This window comes from Diospyros lotus, chromosome 14 (genome assembly GCF_014633365.1).
Source record: "Diospyros lotus cultivar Yz01 chromosome 14, ASM1463336v1, whole genome shotgun sequence".
NCBI lineage: Eukaryota > Viridiplantae > Streptophyta > Magnoliopsida > Ericales > Ebenaceae > Diospyros > Diospyros lotus.
Genome location: NC_068351.1, coordinates 11,231,199 through 11,241,192, shown reverse-complemented (window position 1 = coordinate 11,241,192; position 9,994 = coordinate 11,231,199).

Here is a 9,994-nt window from a genome sequence, read left to right as displayed (position 1 = left end):
CTATTTTTCATCGTGTCTCCTCATCTCCAACGTGCATCCCTTCTATCTCTGACATCTATTTTCCATCGTGTCTCTCCATCTCCTGACGTGTGTCCTCTCTACCTTTGACATCGTCTTCTCCTGTCGTCGTCGATCCTTACTAGTAGCGACGTCAGTCTTCTATCGTCCTCTCTAACAGCAGCACCTCTCTCCTACCAATGAGATGATCCAACTAACAACGAGATGAGATGATCCAACCAACTTGAAAACCTAAACAGATGAAGCTTAGCAACAAGAAAGGATCGTTCTTAACATCCCCGACTTTTGTTATATATATGTATATAATATACGCTAAAATAAACTTTTGGATACCATACAGAAGAGAGAGAGAGGAGTTGAAGTTATGAGAAGCAAGATTCAAGTTCTTGTTGAATAACAAATGCGAGGGGAAAAGATGAGAAAAATGAAAAATAAAATAATTGATTTTCTTTTTTGTCTATGAATTATTTTCCGTTTAGGTTACTTGAAATGGGGAAGAAATAAAGTTTTGGAAATGGATTTGGATGCTAAATGCTTAATGTTTTATCCAACACTTAGTTGTTATTCAATTGGTTTACCAATCTATTTTGACACATTTTTAAGTACAAAGCCAATCCAAAAACTACTGTCATTGGACACCAAAAATTTCAATATTGCTGAGAATCTCTTCCTTTTCTTCTTTGGCTTAAAAAAGCAAGGCTGGGTAGTGATTCCAACAATTTTATTTAGATTTGTCGATAAATTAGGCTTTCTACCCATGTTTTGCCTTTTAATTTGTGTCGTATGAAAGACACTATAATGTGTCTCCTGGCTGAGGGAGCCCTGTTGTCATCCTCCCCATTCCTTTTCCTCTTTCTGCCTCTTTTTCTTTTTGTAATTGTGGCTCATTCGGAAGAAAACTAGAAGAAGGGTTGGATTGAAGTTCGTTAATGTTGCTTTCATTCTAGGAGTGGTGTTAACGTTCAATTTCAGCCGACCGTGATTCGTTTTGGGTCACAGTAAGTGAATCCAAAAATGCCAAAAGGAGGAAAACAAAGATCTCAGATATGACTCAACACAAGCGATTTTCACATGGTTCGGCCAGAACGATACCTACTCCACGACCGCACTCTAATTATTCTCTCAGAATGGCGGTGTCTGATTATTCCCCTTCTACCCCTCTTGGTATCTTTGACTCCTATTTATAATGAGGGGCCTTTATAGTTTGGATAACATGTAGAAATATAAAGATGACATTTTGGGGGACAAATAACCCTTATCATCTACACAAAATCGGGAGTGAGATCCTTATTACGAAGAGTATGGGCTATTGCAGGTAAAGTAAATGGACCCTACCCTTGACTTCTTAGTAGCTTTGCCACTTATGCAAGCTGGAGGTTTTAAGCTAGCGATTTGGATGGTCCAGTGAACTAAGGGCTTTGCCGGGAACTCGTTAGTCAATCGCCGAGAGTTCGCTAGGGGCTTTACCGGGAGCTTGCAAGGTGCTTACTTTACGAGCTTCGAATTTCAATAGTGTATGATTTTCTTTGGCGAGCCTGCCTGGGCCTTCTGGGTTTCGGGCGATTGAGTCGGCCGATTGGACTGAGTCTAGCCTATGAGGAATGATGCGAAAAATGCGTACAACAAATGGGTTCTTCTTTAGAGTTGTCGGACTCAACATTTGCCGACTCTTTAACTTTTCTAGGGTTCTAAGTGATCAAAAAAATTGACGCCAAGTTGCCTCAGAAAGCTTTTAACCCGAGAAATTTGTTGAGCTACTAAAGAAGAATGTGGTTGGACACTTTGGGTCAGGAAGGGATGCCACTATTGGTGAGGACCGACAACAACAAAAGGAGATGACACCGGAGGTGGAGGACCATAGTTGGAGAGATATGGTCAAAAGAAAGAGAAAGTGAGAATGAGGAAGAAGCTCTTACGCGAGTGAACAAAACATTAGGCCTTTGAATATTTTGTTTCGTTCGAAAAACTGATGAGTTGATGTTCACCCCTTTTAAATTGCGTTAAAAAGGGTGAATAAAATCGCACTCCTCCCTTCTTGGATGCCCTCTCTCGTAGGGTCTCTATTATTTAGTCTAATTTTCAGTGATTGTGCAATAAGTGAATTCGAAGTTGAAAACCTAGACTGTCCACCACTCCCTGTTAACAACCTAAGACAACCCCAGAAGACGGATGCCCTCCCTTCTAATCATTACAAGTGAAGACGGATGCCCTCCCTTCTAATCATCAGAAGTGCCTTTTACCTCTTTCTTTAGGATAATTATATGAATTATTTTAATATTTAAAAAAATAAATTGATTATCTTTAAAATTTAATATTACATTATATTTTTTATTATTAGTTAATTTGAATTAAATATTAAAAGAATAATTTAAAATCTTTTCCTTTTAATTTTTGAATTTTTTGTTCATAAAAATTTATCATTATTTTAATTTCTATCACTATAATAGCTAATTTTTAATTTTTGTATAGATTCGTTATCTCTTTTAATTTTCTCTAAAATTTTGTTAACACCTAATGCACATTTATCAATAAAAACTCCAAATTTAAAAGTATTTACTGAAATTGAAAGTAATATAAATTTTGGATCAAAAATCAAACCGTATATAGGTTGGATGGGACCAAATCAATTCAGTCCTATTAAATCTTTGTATATATATAACATGTTATAAATATACGGGGCGGATCCTTAAATTTATATTAGAGGGGGTTGAAAATTTTGTTTAAAATGTAAAATTGTATGTCACAAATTTTAAAGTGGATTGTAAATTTTTTTTAATTGAATTATTATTAAAAATTATCTTTTTATATTAAAAAAATTAATTTTAATAATAAACTGGCTCAGGACGACTCACACGCACATCCGCCCCTATAAATACAATAATACATACTACTACAATATATATTGTTATATGTACATAAGTTGTATACTTACAATTGTATACTTGGTATTTACATACTATACTATTATAAATACAGCTCCTGTAAATACAACAATACAGCTTGAGTACAATATTTATACGATATAGCCGCTTGTATATGATACAGCTTTTATACAACAGTTTGTATCGATATGTAGCAATAATACAACAATATACACAACATAACTCGTATTGCGTTAAATAGAGCAGTATGTACGACTATATTTCCTGCAACAATTGCTGAGTAAAGTTACATAAATACACACATATATGGCAATTTATTTCATCTTACAAAAAATTAAGTAAATTCACAAAAGCCAAGATGTCAAATCATATCAATACAGTCACATCGGAGGTCAAACACTAATCATCTCATAATTTTACTTTGTATATCCATTTATCACAAAGAATTTAGCTCATATAGAATTAATCGAAAATAAGTAAGTTGAAAAAACCTAATCTATCTAGAAGATGGATATCAAAATATTTTTTAGGCCAAGCTAATAACCCATTAGTGAGTCTTAATTATTTTTCGATATTATTTTTGGGTGTATTATATTGTGGTCATAAAATGATTAAATTGAGAAAAAAAAAAGAAAAAAGAGATGAAATGATAAATAAATAACGTATATGGAAAAGAAAAGTAAGGGGAAAAAGAAAAAGAAATGTGTACATACATGTATGTTTATTTAAAATGAATTAAATTGAATGAAAACATGGTGGGTATTGACATATTTGAAAAGGGATAAATTAGAAAAATAAAAATATAATTAATGAGGGAGAGGGTGGTTGCTTGTGCACTTCATTCCTCCATTCTCTCTTTTTTTTTTCTTCTTTCTTTTTTTTTTTCTTCCTTTTTCTCGGCCACCTCAAAAATTCCTCTCCTCTACTTATTCCTTCCCCTTCTAGCTTGAATTGTGGGCTATAGTAAGGATCAAAGGTCGGCTTGAAGGTGGTAATTTCGGCTTCAATTGAGTTTTTATAACTTAAGACAAGTTCCTTCTTTTCTTATTATTTATGTATAAATCTGTCTTTTTTTGTGAGTTGATGAAAATAAGTCCTTTGGAGGTTTTGGTGACCCTTGCAAACGATAAATTTTGGGGTTGTTTTGAGATTTGATATGTTTTTACAAAAAATTCATACTTTTATATAAAATCTAGTTGTATGTAAATTTTTTATTTGTTATCGAATTTTCAATGTCTAAGCTCGTAATCTCGTTGGGGCATTGCTCTACCCCATATTTCCTAAGAATTGACACTAGTTTTGAGCCAAAATTGAGTTTAAATGAATTGGGGATTGAAAAATAGGGTTAGGTTTCGGTTTTGTCAATTTTGTTCTATTTTTGTTTGCAAAAGTCAACTTTCAAAGTTAAAAGTTAACTCTATCTCAAAAGTCGACTTTTCATATGTCAAAAGTCGACTTTTCATATATCAAAAGTTGACTCTAGTAGTGGAGTATACTATGCACCTTATACTCTTTTAGCTATAACTTTTTGTCTTGATATCAAAATTAAGATTCGCTTTTCGGATTGTAAACTAAACGTCGAGGGCTTTGATTTGATATGTGATTTGACATATTTTGGTTATAAAATGAACTAAAAAAGTCCTATTGTAAAGTGATATACTATACAAAGAGAATGAATTATCAAATATGTGCCCACAAAGAGTACACGATTGTAAGAAAAGTGACTAAATGATCAAATGAAGATCAAGTTTAGATGAGGCATAACATGATCACATAAATGTTGCACATGCATGATATACTTATATATACAATAGTGCATCTACTATTTTGCGCGAAGAGGAAGAAAAATAATATCCTACAAATGGGAAAGTGTAAGACTGTGGGTTAGAGTCTCACTGCATCTGTACCCCGTGACGTGTGAAACTGCGAGTTAGAGTCTCTCAGTATCTGTCATTGTGATGCGTAAGACTGTGGGTTAGAATCTCACGCCAACTATTTAGACTTGTCTAAAATGAGGTCAGAACGAGGATGGATAGTAGTCCACGAGATGATGGTGCATTCCCTTTACATTGTAGCATATGACATGTTGTGATATGATATATGGGATGCACATAGTGTAGAGTTAGAAATGCATGGTGTAATCACACATGATAAAATAAATTTGTTGTATGTTTATTTGTCTCATTGTTTCCTACTGTTTTACTTTTTCATAAATTATATTTGTTAAGCTTTATGACCCATTTTGCTTATTTCATGTCAATCCAAATAAGGGCAAAGCAGCAGTGGGCGATAAGTCTAGCCACACCTGATGTTGGGAGATGCGTAGTGTATACAGAATCACCTCGGTCGAATAATCCTAGGGAGTATTTTGTTTTCTTTTTGACAGGGCATGAGAAAACAAATGTTTTGATGCAATTTTGCTTCATGCCACCTATGTTTTTTTGTATTGTATGGGCAGTTAAGTCCAAATTAGATATGTTACTGATGTTGTATAAATGTTAAGTTGTATACTTTTAAATGTTAGTGAAATGTCATGAAAATACTGTCGGAATGTTTTATTTTCATTTCTTAGCGACCTTCTCACGGATTGTTTATGCAAGCAGGAACTCTAAGAGGTGGACTTTGATAGAAACATTTATTTGAGAAATCCTTCTCCAAAAGTAATTCTCATAAAATAAACTCTCAACAAAAAAAAATTATTACAATCTAGAAAATAAATAAATTTAAACCTAATATAGAAATGCACAGGATAAGCATTCCAAGTCATTTTGATGTTGTGTATCCTTATCTCAATAAACTAATGATAAAATATTTCACAATTATTTAATAATTTCAATTCAAATTACTCTCAAATTTGCGAAATTGAGAAAAATTAATTAATCCTTAACGATATAAGCGAGACTAGCTAAGTCTTATTATGATTCTCATCACAAAACTCAATCCAAAAGATTAAAAACGATCTTGAGGGTGATTCAAAAGTATTATATTTTACACTAATTTTTTTTTTTTCAAATCTCTAAGCTATTTATATAATTCATGACTTTAAAAGACCTTTTTAACCCAGTTTCGAGACACTTACTTTTACTTCCCTTGTGTAGGAATTTTAAAATCAGATTAAATTTGGACGTGTTTCAAATCATACGAATATAATTAAGAACCTGTCTCAATGTCATTAACATACTGCTACAATACATATTGTTGTCTTTATAGCTATAAACATAACAGTATTTACAGCAATTGTGTATTCATAGTTGTATATTGTTGTATTGCTGAGTAAATACAACAATATACAGCAATACATCCTGTTGTATTACTATATAAATACAATAATAAATAATGTTATATTGCTAAGTGAAGTTATAGTAATTTATTTGTTTTTTGGTCCAAAATTAAAATTAGATTGGACAGAATTAAAGACTAATTTGTTAAATTTTCTGACCAAAGACTGAACCCTACTCATTTGGTATTGGATCAGACTAAAGTTTTTAGTTTGATCGTATTTGATTTTAGTTGGAATCTAAGTTAGAACACCTCTATCCAAAATCAATTGATTGTGGGTTTAGTTTTATTTTAGTATCAAGTGAGTATGATTTATACTAGTTTATTCTATATCAAATTTGGTGAATAGAACTTAACAGAAAACTTTAAGTGAAATTGGACTTTAATAAAAATTATAATTTAATAAGTATGATGATAAAAATTAAAACATAATAAATAATTTATTATAAAATCTGATGTGTCATGAGAAAAAAATCAAAAGAAAATAATTAACAAATTTAAAAAAAAAAAAAGGCCAATCAACTCAAAAAGTCAGGCCAACCTGAACAAGCCAGCCCAAACCCAGAAGTCGGCCACGACGGATGGTTGCTGTGGATGGCTGCAGTAAAGACAGCTGCAGAGCGCTACAGCAGCTGACGGCTAAGGCGTGCAACGACAGGGGCGTGCGATGGCAGTGGCGGAGGGCGGAGAGGCAACGACGATTGCCGCGGTTGAGGTCTACGGCGAGGCGGCGATGACAACCCTCACGAGCCGACCGCAACAGACGGCCCCCTCGTAAGGCGATATCTTACCACCAACGGGCAACAGAATTGGTCCCAATGAGGGGGCAATCTCGCCCCTTGGAGGTGGGCTCACCACCGGAACATTTTCCCCGAAAATAAAGGGGTCTTACTTAATACGCAAATTAAATAATTTTAATATTTAAAATTTTTTTAAGAAGATAAATATAATTTATAAAGGATAAACATTATATGTAAAAATCTTATTCTTGTATAATTTAGGATTATTTCATATTTCTCTATAAAATATAAACATTCATTTCAAAAAGAGTAAATCTTTAATACTGATTTAATATGGCCTTTATCATCTTCATTTTCTAACATAAATATCGAAGTATTTGCACGAAAACTTTCATGTACCTTCTGATTGTTTCTTTTCTTATAAGGTCAGGCAAGAGAAAAGTTGATGCCCGAGAGAGAGACAGAACACAACCTAGAGAGAGAAGCTTCATACCTAAGAGAAAGAGAAGTCGATGCTCAGTCAGTGCTGATATTTGCTGTCGCCGTCAATTTCAAATCCATCAAATCTGTCAGCGTTGATTTCGTCACCTTCGAACCTGTGCTTCTCTATCACCATCGAACCTTGTGCGTTGCCTTCTCCATCACTGTCTCACTCCATCCGTTACCGTTGAACTTGTGCGTCGCCTTTGATTATACTAATTTTTTGTCTCCGTTAACTTGGTCATTGTCCTCTTCGAAACCCTAATCACAAAAAAGAAGGTTTATACACAACTAAAATGACATCATTTTGGCCATACTCAATGACAAGAATGCCATAAATAGTGTTATTTTTGCTAATTTGTTTGTTATTTGATATATCAATTGCCACATTAGCAACCATGTAAGATTGGCCACATGTGTACTAAATTGAGGATGAAATTGAACTAAAAGTAAAAGTTCGATAACCAAATTAAAATAAATGTCAAACACAAGAAAAAATTAAAAATTGATTCAAAATTTATGATATTGTAATTTATTTGACCTTTTTTTTTTTTTTTCTTACCTCAATAGAATTTTATAATCGGAGCTCAATTTAGGTTGAGTTTAGCTCCACTTGTCATTTATATAAACATTACGCCTACTTGAGCCAGTGAGCTCAACTCGTGGATTTGAGATGTGTGAGTTTAACTAGTAGATTTGAGACGTTAAAATTGGTCGAATTTTGATTTTAAAGAAAAATTATTAAAAGTTTTATTTTAAATTTAAGAATTTGATAATATCATAACTTTATAATGATAATTAATAAACCTCAAATAATTTGTATTTTATATACAAATTTATACTTTGTTACAAAAATATTTACATCTCATACACAAAAAGTCATAATTACCTTTAAAAAGTTTAAATATATAAATAAATGTATATCTCCTATACAACCATTGGAATTTAAATTCAAAATATGAAATAATTTTTATATTTTTAAATATTTATAAAATTTAGTACTACTTTTAAAAGTGAAATTGAAAACTATTAAAAGTTTTAATTTTCAAATTTTTAACTTTTATGTTCTAAATTTTTATTTTACAAGTGGAATCTGTATTTTTAAAAATATTTCTATATCTTAGATATTAATTAAGTAAATATATTCTTTAAGATAATCTTTAAACTATTTTGACAAATGAGTTAACTAGACAAGTTTTTATTGGGCTTAGTATGCTCTAAGTGAGCTCATGGCTGAATCAGGCTTTCAATTTGGTTAGCAATCGTGTCCAAACTTGACTCATTCTACTAATGAGTCGCCCCAACCTGACTCATTGAACAAGGGGTAAACAATGGGTCTAAGCTAGGTCGGGCCCAATAACCTAGTCCATTTGAGTTGCCTAAGGAAGACCATTGCTACTCACAATGGATACCATCAAACAGAAGTGGAAGAATAGAAAAAGAAAGTTGCTTGTCTTCAACCTTACATTATAATTCTTATTTAAGATGGAAACAAGAATACAATATCATGCGTTCGTGTCTTTTTTTATTTTGCGTGAGAAATGAGAGCACTTCTTAAAACAGAGAAAACAATCAATAACATTAAATTTTTCCATATGAGGTTTGAGGTTTCCATGTGGTTTTCCACTTCAACATGACTTCCTCTTATTTCTGAAAGGAGAGAACGATGAATTTTGAAATGAAATCAAGCCCATTAAAACATGAATAAATTAAAGCACAGTTTTTAAACAGTTCAAATACAGTGACAACAGATGAATATTGCATTGGACTGTGATTACAAGCCCAATCAATATGCAAAAGGGAGTTGCTATCACAAGAAGAATCACAAGTAATAATAAAAGAAAAAGCCCACATCTGATCTGAAGCCCGAAGAGTACTTGTTTTTCAACAGTTTAGCACCAAAAAGGCTTAGGCTTAATTTTAAACACCTTTCCTGCATTCATCAAAAGAGCATTCTGGGAAGTTGAAAGAGAGGGAATCTCCATAATCAATGCATAACTCTCTCTCTCTCTCTCTCTCTCTTCCATACCATATTACGAAAGCCAACATATTTGATATCATATCTTAAGCAATTCACACGTTTTCATTCTAAGATGGGTATTCTAGTTGCAGGTACAACACATCTCAGCCGCTATAACAAACTATAAGTAAGAAAAACAGCCCCATCCCTTCCTAAAACAATAGAGAAGGAAATCCAAATAAGGAGGAGTGAAAAATGTAATATATAAGAAATTGTGGGGGCTGTAGATCAATTTAGGATGCAAATCGACAAACTCACAAAAAGAGGAAATCTGAAAATTCACTAATAGAAGTGTCATACAACAAGCAAGATATTATAGGAAGGCAGGCAACATTCTCGCTTAAGAAAGTTCGGTTGCTTAGGGTTCCACGCAAGAAGATAGTAGTTAATCTGCCGGGAGCAGCTCCAATGGTAGTACTAGCTTGTCACATCTTACAAGTTGAAATCATAAGCATCATTCTAGCAACTCATAAGTTTCCGAGAGAAATAAAAGTTGACGTTTCAATCTCGAGTGATTTAATTGTGCTTCGCTAGTTGCAACCAATATGATTCTTAAACCATAATGTTGTGCATTG